At 39.4% G+C, this 15,018-nt stretch overlaps 1 protein-coding gene across 10 annotated transcripts in view; it reads left to right on the forward strand.

The window, feature by feature from the left end:
- SOX5 (SRY-box transcription factor 5) overlaps positions 1–15,018 on the forward strand; it is a 335,957-nt gene that overhangs the window by 83,176 nt on the left and 237,763 nt on the right. The window lies entirely within an intron of this gene.

A 15,018-nucleotide genomic window follows, 5' to 3' on the forward strand; every position in this document is an offset into this window, starting at 1 on the left:
ATCGTAGTGTCACTTTTGTAACGTGGGCCCTTCAGGGGGAATCCTGTGATATATTTTTAGAAAGGTTGAAAGGTGCAGGGGAAGGCACTGAAACCCCAGGACTGAGGCACCTCGACAAAGCTGCCTATTGTGAACACACTTGCACAGCTCTTGCCTGTTTACAGATTGACTGTAACTTTTCTCTTAGTCCTCCACTTTGACAAGGGCACTGACAATTTCACTTTAAGTGAAGATAATGAATGGACCTGCATATTTGAAGGCTTTTAAAAAGGCATTGCAAAATAGGTGATAGTGTATTCTCATAAAAGCCTGCAACAGCTCCACAGTGGTATTTAAGCCCTTACAGCTCATTATGCATATGTAATAAGCCCTAAGTAAAAAGCCTTAGGGATTATTATTTCTCATAGGACCAAGTCACTGGATATTCACTGAAGCTGCTCTGCTAGACAAAATAACTCGCTGATCCTGATCCATTTTTCTTCCTTTTTTGGGCTAATGCTTAAGTTCAAACAGTGGTTTGGAATATTTAATTTTACTTTGTGTTATTGCAACTTTACATGAAGAAAGAACAGCATTGGAGAAATTACTCATGGGCAGACATGTCATTATCTTTTTTAAGCTTGTTTACTTCTCATCCTTTATCTTATGTTTTGTGGAGATGGAATTCATTAATATACAGTTCCAGCCAATGGGATGTTAGGGTATGTGACTGGTCTCTGAGCTTTGCAGTATTTTGGCCTATTTTGAGAGAGTGTGTTGAAGATAAGAAGTAGTTTCTGACAACATTTAAGTAATAGATAAAATTGTGATGGCACCAGTAGTGTAGAATCAGACCCCAATGAAATAAAAACTTCGTGTTTTCTAAGGAGCCCAGCAGAAGTATTTTAACTACACCTCACTGAAACACTTAGCTGCACTTTAATTGATTTTAACTAACTTTTTTATTCATTTATAGCTTTTAAGACCAAGAAGTTTAGCTGAGCATCTAGTGTGACTTCCTACTATGAAGGCTGTATTTAATGTGATGTCAAAACAGTGTGTTCTGACTCTTTGTAATACAGGATACTGAATCATTGTGTGTTTTAGACAGTTTTGCAGTAGCAGCAACATACTGTAGGCTTATCTGAGGCAGTTTTTGGGGTTTATAAGGGACTGCTTTTGTCTTCATAAATATTTAAGTAAATTACCAGTTTGTATGAATGTGACGTTTTGGCAATATCTCTCTTTTAGTGAGGAGTGTCTTGTAAAAATCATCAGCCAGGTAGATCAGAAAGGATGTAACCCGTGTGTCTCCAGAAAGAAGGAAGCGATCAGTGTAAATAGGATATACATAAAATATACATAATCACACCGTCTGCTGTTGTGGTATGTAGTTATAAGAAGGAAGTAACTGAATAACCTCTGGATGGCTTCAGTTTTTGTGATTAGCAGTTATGAAAATCATTCCCAAAGGGTATTCACTTCGTTAGCATTGCAGAGGTCATTTTTACACTGTTCGAATTGACATTCTGTGTATTTTATAGTCTCTGGGCAGCAAATCCAGGTGTATGCACATGTGCACACACCACCACAGAGTGCAGTCCAATACAGTTTTATTGATAAAGCTCCAGCAGCGTCCTTCACACTTCTTAATAGCTTGTCAGCTGCACTGCTGCACCTTCTGACTGAGCCAGCAAGTGACTATGGAGTTCTCATTTTGCAGCCACATGCTGTCTTTGGCAGTGTCCACCTTTACAGATCTCTCCAGTGTCACGTGAGAAGGTTTCAGAGGTACAGGCAGTCTGAAATCATGTAGTGCATCGCTCTGCTGCACCTGCCTAAACCTTACTGCTTTGTGTGCTAAAACTCTTTGTCAGCTAAGACTCCTCTCCAGAGGGATTCTTAGATAGTCGTGGTATAGATCCAGAGAGGTCTTGCTCTGTTAGCTACATGTACAACACCCATTTGGTTTAGGGAACAACCTCAGCAGAAGAAAGCCACGGCCAAGGGATTTGGGAAGGTTATGGAATTACAAAGCTTTGTCATGTCTTTATTCCTCTTGTCACCAAAGCCATCCCTGCCGCCTCATATGCTGACTCTCAGCAATGGGTCAGGAAGGGACAGCTGGGAAAAGAATTTCAACCTTGAGAATCAATTACTTGGCCTCACTTTTCTAGGTGCTAATTGATCCTCTGTTTCATAGGTTACTTCCAGCTGTGCTTCCTTTTACAAGTCCTGCCAGCCTGGAACATCCCAGGATCCTTAAGGTACAGGACTGATTGCACCACAGTTACAACCGAATGGTTTACCCAACTTAGACTTTGGAAAATTGACCCTGTTGCACTTTACCAATTTGCAACAACTGCCAACTTAGAGAGGCATCTCAGAATACTGAGTAAATGTTTATAAAAGGAGGACAGACTTCCTAGAAAGAAATCTTACAACCTGACCAAAATTTGCAAAAAATCTGCAAAGCCCATCTCCCCGTCAGGATGAACAGGGTATTTCTGAGGATGCTGGAACTGCAGCCAGAGAAAGGTTAGTGTAGTGGGCACAAACTGAAACACAGCAGAGTCCCTCTGAACATCAGGAAATGCTTTTTATTGTAGGGGTGACTGAGCATAAGAACAGGTTGTCCAGGGAGGTTGTGGAGTCTCCCCCCTTAGAGATATTCAAATGCCATCTGAACGTGGTCCAAGGCACCAGACCAGGGATTGGACCAGATGTACTCTGGAGATCCCTACCAGCCTCAACCAAGGCAATTCTATCCCAGACTGTCTTCCTCTTGATAGAAGAAACTGCATACTTATTGTAAGTAGGAAAACTCTTCTGCGGATAAGAAATTTATCAGACTTAAACCAAAGGCTCAGTACGAAATACAAGACAAATAATTTGACCTAGAATATATCTGAGAGTCCCCTTAGGATGTTCATAGCAGACCATAAGCTTAGTGGGGAAGCACTTGAGGATTATGCTATCAATCAGTAGCTCTTTCGAAGAAAACTGTTAAGGCTACAGTATTTGGATGGCATGAGTTAGCTTATCTAAGTTACTAAGGTTTATTTTATTTCTTCTTGTTTGCCTTACCATTTTGCTTGTGCCACCTCTCAAGACTACTGATCTCACCAGTGGTGTCCGTGTGCTAACTTCTGAAATTAAGTGATGTCAAGGCTGAAAATACTGATTAAAATATGCCACAGGCACAGTATGCTCAAATCCCACCATTCTTTTTAACTATAGAATATCAATAAAATGCCAGATAAGATTTAAAAAAGCAAAAACAACAAAAAAATGAAGTATTGATCCAAAGATCAAACTGTTGTGGTGTAATTTTGCCACTGTCCAGTTGTTACAAACTGTGTGACTGCATTGTTAGCCCACGTTTGTCCTGCACTTTCAGTGGGGTTTAGAATTAATTTTCAGCAGTGCTTTAAATTGATAGGAAATATTACCGTGTGCTGTTAAGTGGCCTTGTTGCTTCACACTAAAAGAAGTTGTGTTTCCGTGGTGAGTGAAGTTATTCCTCCATAACTTGGGAATAATTTTAAGAAAGTTTAGTCATATTAAGAATAGCAGTATTACTGGTCGAAGAGCTTCCTGACGTGCTGCTTCATGCTTTTCCTCCACTTGTCCAAAATAAAAGGGTCTTCAATGCTGAATTTGAATTCTGTTATCACATCTATCCTGGCCTGTGCTTCACCTGTTGGTCTGGAGTTTGTCAGCATATGAATAGTAATGGATCAGAACAACAAGCACTTAGCTACTATTCAGAACTTCCGAAGAGAATGGAAATCTGAATGCATATAGCTTTTTAAAAAGTCAAATAGGACTCTAATTATACTGAGCTAAAGAATGCCTATTAAAAAAAAAAAAACCAACACAGTGGTTTTAGAGAAATTTTAATTTCCAGTGTACCTTTGTGCATCAAGCTTAGGATAAGTTATTGTGATGATACAATGGATAGTGTTGTGAACACCAGTGCCGTTACTGTGCCAGCTCTAATAATGAGAATTTCATTGTTTGGGGAGAGCAGTCTCCTACACTCTAGACAAAAGTGTAATTACTTTTGAACGATGTGGAATGTGCTCAGTTTAATAGCACGGAGAATAGATTCACAAAGATTCAGATAAAGCTAGCTTGGAAGCCATATGTGCAATGTGGCAGTATGAAATTGTTAGCAGGCACCATAATTACAACACACACACACACACAATTTCACAGTTTAAACTATAAACTGTTGTTTTTCTAAGAGTTAGACAGGCTTATCTGAACAAGACTAGTTCAATTAAAACAAAGCAGAAACGGTGGGAAGTTTGCATTTGTCTGATGTTCTTCCCTTCATCTCTTAATGGTAAATTGATATTTATAAGATGATGAAATTGCATTGTTACAAACATTGCATTATAAATGTCATCACAAAAGTAACAGTTGAAAGCAGTTTCCACAGATCTAATTTCAGGCTTGTATCAGAGTTTTATCTTTACACTTGCACCATTTCAGAGAATCACTCTGTGGGCTTTTAGGAAAGGGAACAAATAAAAAAAGAATCAGTCAGGACCCATCAAACAGATGTACAAGTTGCCTACTTCACTGTTTAGTCCAGAGCCTAGAAAACTTTCTGCAGTCCATGAGAACTTGTGGTGGTGGAGCCAGAAAAAGGTTTGATAACTCACATATCTGCCTGAGAAGTATCTTCCATTTAAGTTGTGATAACCAGCCTGTCCATCTTGTCATGATCTGTATTCTCACAGCTCTCCAGTCCTGTCTCATCTATGTAAGTCATGCTTATAGTACTTAGCAATTATTTGCAAACAACTTGATGTGCAGGTCCTGTATAGGGCACATAAACAAACAAAAAAGGTGTTTTCATTCTTCAGGTGAGGCAGTGATGAAAACCATAGTACAGTTCAGGGGCAGGATACTAGTTTGTGGAAGTTCCCTTGGTTTATTCGACCACTCTCTTAATACAGTGAGTTTTGTTTACTTTTGACCATGGAGAACCAGAGTGGATGTATCATTCCAACTGAAGTCAATAGGCAGAAAGACTGGATGAAGTTTGAGGTGACCTTTTGGCACTGTGATCAGACTCTGAAAGGTCCAGAGGTTGGTTAGGGGACAATAAATGAGTAAAGCAGTGAAAAAACATTGTTTTGTGTTTGGGGATTTTTTTGTTTTGGTTTGGTTTTTTTATTTCCTCAAGCAGGAGGGTTAGAACTACATTTAAACCAATGAATTAACAAATCAAGTCCAGACTTATAATATATAAATTGCCTGGAATACAGGGTGCAGATGACTAGTTTTTAAAGGCCATGAAGAGAAGTGGAAACAGCAGTTGTTTGTTTTTGCTGAAGATCATCTTACTGTGAAGCAGTCACGTTTTTAATGGATTCATTTGAATGCAGTTAAGCAGAAAATAATCAACAGAAAAGTAAACACCTTTGTTTTATGGAAGTGCTGGGAACTGTATGTATCCATTGTTTGCCAGTGATTATGTGCCTAGGAATCAATTCATTGACTTCATACTGGAAAATATCTTCATTTAAGCTTCTTGCATAAATACTGGTAAAATCTCATTCAAGTGAATAGCAGAAAAATTCCACAGAAAAAAAGAGATAGGTAGAACAATAAGGCCCACAGTCGGTAGGAATATTCGAACCAGATGGTCTTTCTTATGATGAAGAAAAAAGAACTATCAAGTGCCCTACCAAAAACTGTGTAAGCCATAAAAACAGAAAACTTGGTCATCTTTCTAAGCAAAGTAATTTGCCATAGGACTTCCACAGTGGACACAGGGGTTTCATTCCAAATGAAACTGGTAAGTAAGTAGCCTTCAGTAAGTCGCTCAGTTTGGGCTTACACACACTTTTTGAGGTAACTTCACTCAAGACTGTACATTTTTACTGAAAAAAAAGTGCATTGGCATGAACTCTGCCAGGTCAGCCTAGTGCTATGAACAGGTTTTGTGGCTCGGGAGTGCAGCAGCGTGCCCACAGCAGGACATTGCAGCCAGAACCCAGAAGATCAGGGCAAGGATGTCTGCCGGAGGGAGGCAAGAGATACCACAGATTTGAAACAAAATTTTGAAGCTACCAGTTTGAGGAGCACTGATGAAGACTAAAGTGTGGAGAAAGCCCCTTTAGGACTGCAAGACCAGCTTATAGCAACGATGTAAAGAGACTACATTTAAGTGTTTCTTACTTCTTGATACAGCTTTTGCTTTTGACAGTCAGTCCCTAGGTGTGACATAACATAGGTAGGATCTGTGGTATCTCCATTCTGTCGGAACTCAAACAGTACCTGTAGACTTTATATGGTTTCAGCAGTCGAGATCCATCACCTTTGGCACTCTGCCCAAATTTATTCTGAAATGCTGCCCTTTCTTTGGTGATAGTGAATCTTTACGATGTTGTAGTAAGACTGAAACTCTGCTACCAGTTAAATGCTCAGTTCTTCGTTGTCCTGGAAAGAGAAGGCCACAAAAATGTAGTTTAAGTTTTCATGCTTTTCCTTTCAAACAGTGATTTTATCTCCTTTGGCCACTGTTGAGAAGTTTTTGGCCTTGGGCTGTCAGTGTAACTATCATCAGAATAGAGAGCAGCATACCAGGCTTTCATACTCTAATATGACACGTGCCTCAAGGCATGGCTTGTGGGAATCAAAGTTTATTATGTTTTGCTTCTTATGTAGCACAAACTTCTACTTTTGCACACCACCTTGATTCATTTTTGCTTCAGTAGTTGCTCATTCATTTTAGAACTTCCAGAATGGTTTCCCCATGTGCTTTCTCTTTGCTCCACGTGCTTTCCATATCCACATTACTTTGTCTGAGCAGCTGATGTGGCTTTCTCCTTTTTTTTTTTCACTGCAGGTGAGAGTTTTTCTCTATTTCCAGCCTCATAGGAGCCAATATTACTCTATCACTTTCTTTCAGCTTGCAGTTGTCCTCTGAAAACCTTTTTCTGCCTTGCCCATTTTCTTCCTCTGCTTGTAGTCATATTTAACTTAGTCATTTTTATTATTTAATCCATTCTAAAGCCTTTTAGTAAATAGCTCATATGAAGACATTGCACGGTAAAAATAAGTATTGTGCTATTTGCTTGGACAGAATGTCAATAAACCAGGGGATGGTTGTTTTTTGATATGCAGCTCTACTTTCAGTAGAGATATACCAAAACTGAAATGCATTGTGAAGTATTGGTCATGGTTCCTTGAATTCCAGGGTTGCAAGGAATCTCTGTGGTTATCAGCTCTGGCTCCTAGAAGTGCCAGAACCTTTTGCTACTTTCAGTACTCCCAGTCATGTTTTACAGTTTCCTCTCTCAGTGTCAGATGTTTGTGTCCATGCTCAGGATGTTACCCACTACAGTGACAATTTGAAGCACTTCTTAATTTTCTGCCCCTTAAATGAACGAGTGAAATGCTCCATCATGGTCTTTGTGTTGTTTCTTTAAGTGTGTTTTCTTAGGTCGTATAAAATTCAGTTGGATTAGGCTGTGCCAAGGCCAGCTTGCTTTCCCTTAATTTTTCTTGCCACTGCTAATGCTTTTGCAGATTCACCAGAAGTAATGATGGTTGGAGTGGTAATGAAAATGTGGCTTCAGGCCGTTGCTAGCATTTAAAGTGTCATGTCATGCAGTCCTGTTTTTTTCCTTTCATGTAACTAACTGCTTCCTCTTGTCTTGAGTATATCAGTGAAATATCACCACCTTCTCCACTGTAGTGAAAGGGGTTATTAATTTTCTCTAGAGATTCATGGCTGGAGAGGGACCTGTGGCAAGACAGATTTCGGTATGTGTTTGTTTAAGAATGGGAATCTGCCAAGGTGTGTCAACTCCTAAGACATATTCAGAGACCTCCCTACAAGAGGAGGTTGATGTGCTGCAATGTTTCTGAACCAACCAATGTTCCAAAGTGTTTAAAGACAATGAAACGGAGGAAACAAACTTTCTTAAAAGAGTCCTTTATGTCCGGGGTAGCAGGCTTGTCTGAATAGTTTGGCCAGCCTCATTTCCAGATTCCCTTTAACACTCTTAAGTTCTTTGTTTCTTTTTCCGGTTTAGGTGCAGTTGTGTGACCAGATAAGGTATTTTTTGTTGAAGTAGACTCAGTGAATCTTGTGAATTTAGCATCACTAGATAAACTAATGGAAGTAACTGAGTGGAGTTCTGCCCGGTTTAACTAAGGATAGCTTTTGCCAGAGCAGTGTAAACAAGGCTGTCATTATACATGGAAATAGTCTGCTTTAGCATCCTTTTTTTTTTTGCTTTGAAAACTGAATCCACCCCAAAGAAAAGAAAGAGCTATAAAGATTAACTTTTTGTAGTTTGTACAGGCAGCAGGCAAATTATATAGATTGTCTGAAACATAGACCAATAAAATCTAAGATCAGACTGTTATTATCTTTATTTATATTGTACCCAGAGCATGATTTATTTTTATAGAGACAGAAAAAAGAAACATTCCTGCCCCAGAATGCTTAGCTTATGACCCTGTTCCTGCAAAATAATCTGGTTGATTGGAACCTAATGCTGATGGTAGCAAGAGGGAGGGAAGGAGAGGTCACTGACTATAACTCCTTCTGCACATAGCTTTTTGTAGGATTGGAGTTTGATGACAGAAAATAAGAAATATTATAGCAAAAAGGTAAAATCCTTCTGACATTTCAAGTCTGAATTACTGCAGTAGATTGTATGTGTATCTCTACACTAAGTCATGTCAGAAGTGGAAGCTTGCATTGCTTATTAATATTGCTAGCCTGAAATAATACAGAATACCTGAGCTTCTCACTCTCTTCTATGCTGATTTTCAGATTGAATTTAAAGTGTGTGTCTCATCTCTGTAGCTGTAAGTGAAACTTCCCTCTTTCCTGTTCTTTTCATTTTAAACTGCTGCAGTCATAATCAGTAGAGTTGCTCAGGTTTGGATCCATCTGTGTTTAAAGGCACAGCATTTGCTGGGGATCTGTGGGTCTCCAGAAAACAACGTACACAAATGCAGAACTTACTGGATTTAGGACTCTGTTAGGAACGAGTTAGTTTCTTGTATAATTTCCAGTTAAATTCACGGGGGGCTTTTTTGGTATATGACAGCAGTCTCAAGAGTAAATTTCTGGGGATTATAGGAGTCTTAGTGCAGTAGAAGGACATTTTGGCTTTCTCTCATAGGGAAAGGAAGTTATTTCTCCTAGAAAGAGGTGGTCACTAGCACATAATGCAGTGTCATGTCAATCATAATGTCATTTTCAGGGTGAAGATTCAAGAGTGAAGTCTGATCAGGCTAAATGTTTACAAAATATATGTCCAGAGGTAAACTAGTAAATTTAGGTTTAACTTCATGGTTAATGGAAGTAAATAGTGAATAGTGGAGCGTGATACATTTTGTCCTAACATACCTTCTAAGTAGGTCAGGGAACTCACACCCTAGAAGTGCCTATTTTTCTTCATAGGTTACAGCTGGAGCTTAGGGTGTTAAGCTCAGCTGTTGATCCCAATAGTTTATAAATCTGTAGTTATCTAACTTCAACTAAAAAAGCCTTGAGTGAGAGGTAATTGCCTGGCCTGAGCATTTGCTTGTTTTTAAATAAGAGTTTGCTATGTAGTGCTTCGCTCTGTTGGGAATATAAAGCATTCTGCATCTCAGAGCTCAAACCACTTAACTCACTTGAGTTTGTGTCCTGCATCTGACTGATGATAGAGTGTGAGTCCATGGTATATATTCTTTACTTTTATAAATATAAAATCTGCAAATAACCTCCTTTTTTTCCACCCCTCCAAATTCTTAAATTTATATTGTCCTGACACAGACAGTAACGCTCGCGGAGTGTGAGGGAGAGCAGATTGATCATTCACGATAGTTACATGTATAAGACTTGTTTAAATTATCTTTAAACCAATTCGGTAAGTTCTGTAGGAAGACAATTTTCAGAATTTTATATATCTACAAGGAGAATTGAAAATAGGGTGATTCAGTTCTGCAGAGAATACATCTGTGGCAGATGATGTACTTTTCCTGTTTGCTTGCGGCCAGTGTAAACTTAGCTTTTGGGCAGTGACCATAGCTTCAGTTTTGAAGCTGTCAACATGAGTATTGGGTAATATATTGACACAGGGCCACAGTGAATTCCTGAGTTTTCCATGTGAATAAGCTAATTTGACTGAAATACTTACTTTTATATTTAGGACCTATATCTTTATATTGCTCTGTGAAATATCGCAAGGATATTGTTGGACTTGTAATTTCATAAATATCAGCAAAAATGGCAAGTGAAAACTTTACTGGGTGATATTAGACTGTATTTCCAGCTTCCCAGTTGTTGATTTATCGTTTGTAATTCACTTCTGTTGTCTGTGGCTGTGCTAGTACAACAGAAACTGTACTTGTCCCTCATCCATGATGGTCTGTGATCTGTGAGTGTTTCCAGACTCACGGAGGTTCTTGCATGCAATACAGGGAGATTGGGTTCAGTTCACCGAATTTTAGGCACAAAAGTAAGGTGTTTGGGCTGTCTTCACAGCTTATGGAAAAAGATATCCGCTCTGCTAGAGCAACCTTTCCAATCTCAAAATAAGCATCTAAGACAAGAAAGATGAATTACCTTCTGAAAGTGCTTGTCTGTTGACTATAGAGGGAGCCTTGATGACTAGTTTAGACTAGATGTCTAATTTGGGGCTAAAATTAGGTGAGAGTAATCCCATTCACAGTACATGGAGTTAAAGAAATAACACACATTACTGCACAAATATTCTCTTGTATATTTGTAGAAGTAACCATGTTCAAGTTCATCCCCTTTTTTGGGGGGAGGGAGTGTGTGAATATTCTGGCAGACTTGTTTTTTAACCAGTATTGACGGAATTTGGTGGGGTTTTAAGAATTGGATATTCCCTAAAAGCAAATATTCGGTTGTATATCTATCAGCAGTGTTAAGTTCAAGTAATAAATAATGTGTTGGTTAGCAACATGTACTGGAGAACTGAAGTAATGCAAAACACCTTTAAAAGGCTATTTTGAGAAGACTCTCTTGATACTGAAAAATGGCATCGAATCCAGGGTTTTTTCCCATTTAAAATGTAGGGAATCCTCAAATGTTACTGGAAACTTAAGTGCTTAATAAAGCATCCGTCTGTCTTGGTATCAGCTGCAATGAACATCAGATTTTATTATGAGATTTAAGTAATTATGGAGAATGTATGTGTAACCTGTCGTATCTGAAAGATTTGATTAAGTCTTGCTTGGTCATTTTTGCAAGTCCAAAGGCTTAGTGGATAGACCTAGTAATGTATTAGTTAAGAAACTGTAGTTACATTCCAGTCTTATTCTGTAGAAACCTGTCTGCTGTGTGTGTTTTAATTCTACTTATGTCCTCCTCTGTGTTTAATCCAGAAAGTGGGTATATACATGTGCACAGTTTCATGTTTTGGCACCGTGTTTGGTATATTGTGTGCTATGACTTGTATCATGCCTGCAGGCCATAGGAAAACGACACAAATTAAATGTGAAATAGAGAGGAGACATAATTTAAAACTTGCGTGTTCTAGAGATGCAGTATGGCATATGAGAGTTGCAACATATTGCACAAAATTCACCCTATTTCCCCAACAAGAAGACCATGTTTTCAGCTGTGCAGGCTGCTGGAGACACAGGCAGCTTTCTTTGCTGTTCGCTCGGAGTAGCTGTCACTGCATTTTATTTGAGGCAGTATCGTGACCACCGCTACACATGCTCTGTCTTCTTTTCGTTCCTGTCTAACTGCACAGGTCAGTGTTCTGCTCTGCCCTCTTCTGTGATTCTGTAATTATATTTATTTTACATAGACATGCGAGTTCCCTTTTCCCTTTTGCATATGTTGTTTTGCTTCATGCTGAGAAAACTCCACAGCCTGACAGGGCGCTTTTTTTTTTTTTTTCCCTTTTTTTCCCTTTTTTTTTTTTTTAAGCACTCCAAATTCTATCCAGCTTTAAACTCTTATGTTTATAACCCTGAATATCTCTAAAATGTCTTTACCTAAAACACTTTATGGTTTTATTACCAGGTTTATGCCAGTAATAATATTCACATCAGCTTTCTTAGGGATAATCTTTAAGCAGAACCTAGCAAGAAAGGCTTTGAAAACTATCATTCCCAAGAACGCAAATCTCGGAACATGAAACATCGGTTTAATCGCCCTCTCTGACAACTTAACACGACAGATTGAAAAATACAAGCCGATATGGAAGTGGGATCAATGGATTATCAAAGTCCTAAACATCTTTTCTTGGGGGGGGGGGGGGAGGCGGGGAGCTTTGGGGTCCGTTGGCATGCGTAAAACACGAAGTTTGCATAGCTTACCGCAGATCCGATGCTGTCTGACTGGCAGGGAAGTTGAGAGGGAGAGAGAGAGATTTACATGAGGGAACTCAGGGGGCTTTGTCACGGCAATTGTATAAAGTGATATACAGTGCAAATCGACTCGAGCATGTCCCTGGATAGCAGGCGGTTTACAGCCTCTTCGAGCAGAGATTACTGCTTTATCTTGTCATACTAAATTAACGTGGCAGCACACTGTTAAACAGTGGTGACCTCTTCATCTGTGGAAATTGCTGCCTAGAGGAGAGATGGTATTTAAGACTCTCTCTCTCCCTCTCTCTCTCTCTCTCTCTCCCCTCCCCACTTTTTCTCCCTCTCCCCCTCCCTTCCTCCCTCCCTCTATCTTGTCTTTTTTTTTTTTCCTGTAGGGCCCTGAGGCATTTTTGGGTTAGGTTGTAACATTAAAGACAAAAAGAAAGAAAGAAGGGGGGAAGGGAGAGGCTTTTAACATCAAGGTGACAACAGCTATGTGTTAATTGGGCCTTTGTTGTTTGATTAATAGCCACTTTGGTGTAGAATATTAAGACAGTTGTTTGGACAACTTTCTAAAAATGACATGTCCTTTCAGTAAACTGGGATTAAGTGATGTTCTCTGGTCTGCACATTTTAACTCCTTATTGTTATTGCATTTAGTCCTAAGATTACTGTTCTTCAGGAGTGAGCGTGCTGTCCAGGTCTGGCACTGTCCTCAGCTGGCATGAATTGCCTTAGTTCTCTCCAGTGGCACTCCAGTGAGCTGCTCTCACTGGTGCTGGTATTACTGAGGTCAAGGTGATGAAGATACCTCTGTAATGCAGTTGGGCTCTTGTGTTAGGCTGTATCAGCAGATTAAATTGGTTTCATTGGGCTGGTAGTGCGATATAGAAGAACGGGAAAATTAAATCTCATCTTCTGAGGTGATGAAGGAGACAATACATCTATGCCTTAGACCAGGATTTCTGTTCTTGACTTTTCTGTTTACTGTGCAGTGATTCACTAATGGTCCAATCCAAAGCTCTTTGAAGTCAATTTAAAGACTACTTTGTCTTTAATAGGCTTTGGATCAAGGCCCACATGACCTTAGGCAAATTATTGCAAATCAGTGTTATGAAGGGCTTGGAAATTTGCAAGCATACATGTCCAAAGTATTAATTCTTGCTATACTTTCTGTCAGCAGTTGGGAAGCCAGGTGAAGCCAGGTTGGCCAGCCCAGCTTTGAAAGTACCCATATGTACTGAAAATGGCAACATTATGGCTGCATGTTTGGGTAAAGGAGGCCTTGCCCACCTCTTCCTCTGATGAATGATTTAGTGTTTAACAGGTTCTTTTCCTATGTTGTTGGGTTTACCAGTTGACAAGAGAAAATGCTTTTACTTCAGAAACTCAGCACTGACTCTGGGATGCCATAGGACTTTGACTACTTTGCTCATATGAAGAAGGTTATAGAAATTTAATGATATAAGATCAAAGAGGACTTGAAGATCATCTAGCTCAGATTTTTCCTTGCTGTAGACAATTATTCCTTACTGTGAATTTCTTGAGCTGCCACCTACACACAGATTCATGCAAAATTCTGTGCGTTTTGTATTGTACATTTTGTATGTAACATTTTCAGAGGCAAGCTTTTATTCACTTCTCTGGGATGCCAGCACAGCTTATTTTTGCAGCAGAATATTTGCCATTTGAGATGCACTATATCTGTGAACACTGATGTTATCATTGTTTTCTTTGGATGAATTTTGAAGACCATTGGGCTGAGCATGTATACTAGAGATACAGAAAGGACTGACTTCCCAATTTATTATTTGTAGAAATCAATGCATTTGATAATTTATGTACAGCTTACAGAGGCCACCTAAGTGGCTCATGAATCGATCAGCAGCCAGCAAAAATGAAAGCTAATGAGCTCATTTCAATAGCAAGTTGCTCATTAGCAGGTAGGCTCACTGATCTTTCAGGTTTCCCAGTTCAAAGTCACATGCTCTTTCCATGTTCTTGGAAGGAGTAGTTTCCTTGCAAAGAACAAAACAGAAAAAAGAAGATGTGGCAAGGTTTCGAAAGTTTTCTCGTTGCTTTTACATTATACATTTACTGTAAATGCTTGATACTGGGCTTAGAGAGGCAGCCACCTTAGTCTAAGTCTGTGCCCATCACTGTAGTGTCAACAGTGTTCAGCCACTGAAATTGAATTTATTAGTGAATTTACAAGTTGTAGGGGAAGAAGAGTATGGAGGCCTCTTCTGTGCTTCTCTGTAGAAATTTGCACATTCCCAGCACAGTATTTTCAGCCCAGATTTTCTCCAGCTCAGAAGTCAGGATGTGGGATGCTAGTGGCTAGGCAGGGCCTTCCCCTCTTCCTAATCAACGCTATGACCCATCCTGTTAGTCAACACCAGGTGTATGTCCTCCCCTCTCCTAGTAATAAACATTTGATGCCTTTTTTCAAACACTTTGGTGCTTCCAGTAGGATTTTTGTGGGGTGTACACAAAAGCTAGCTTGTTTGGCTCAGTTGTTATCCTTCTTGGTAGAGATGCCAAGAGCTGAAGAAACATGGGAATTAACCTACCCCTCGGAAGTACTGTAAGGGTCAGTGCTGAGAGGTATTGTAGATTTTATGTCCTAAGGCTTGTAAACCTTGTAAACCTGAGAGCAGGGAACTGTTTTTACCTATGTGCATTAATAGAGTACGCTGGTGTCCAGTGCTCCCATTGATTTTT

This window comes from Manacus vitellinus, unplaced genomic scaffold, assembly GCF_001715985.3.
Source record: "Manacus vitellinus isolate BGI_N305 unplaced genomic scaffold, ASM171598v3 scaffold_5_pilon, whole genome shotgun sequence".
Lineage (NCBI taxonomy): Eukaryota > Metazoa > Chordata > Aves > Passeriformes > Pipridae > Manacus > Manacus vitellinus.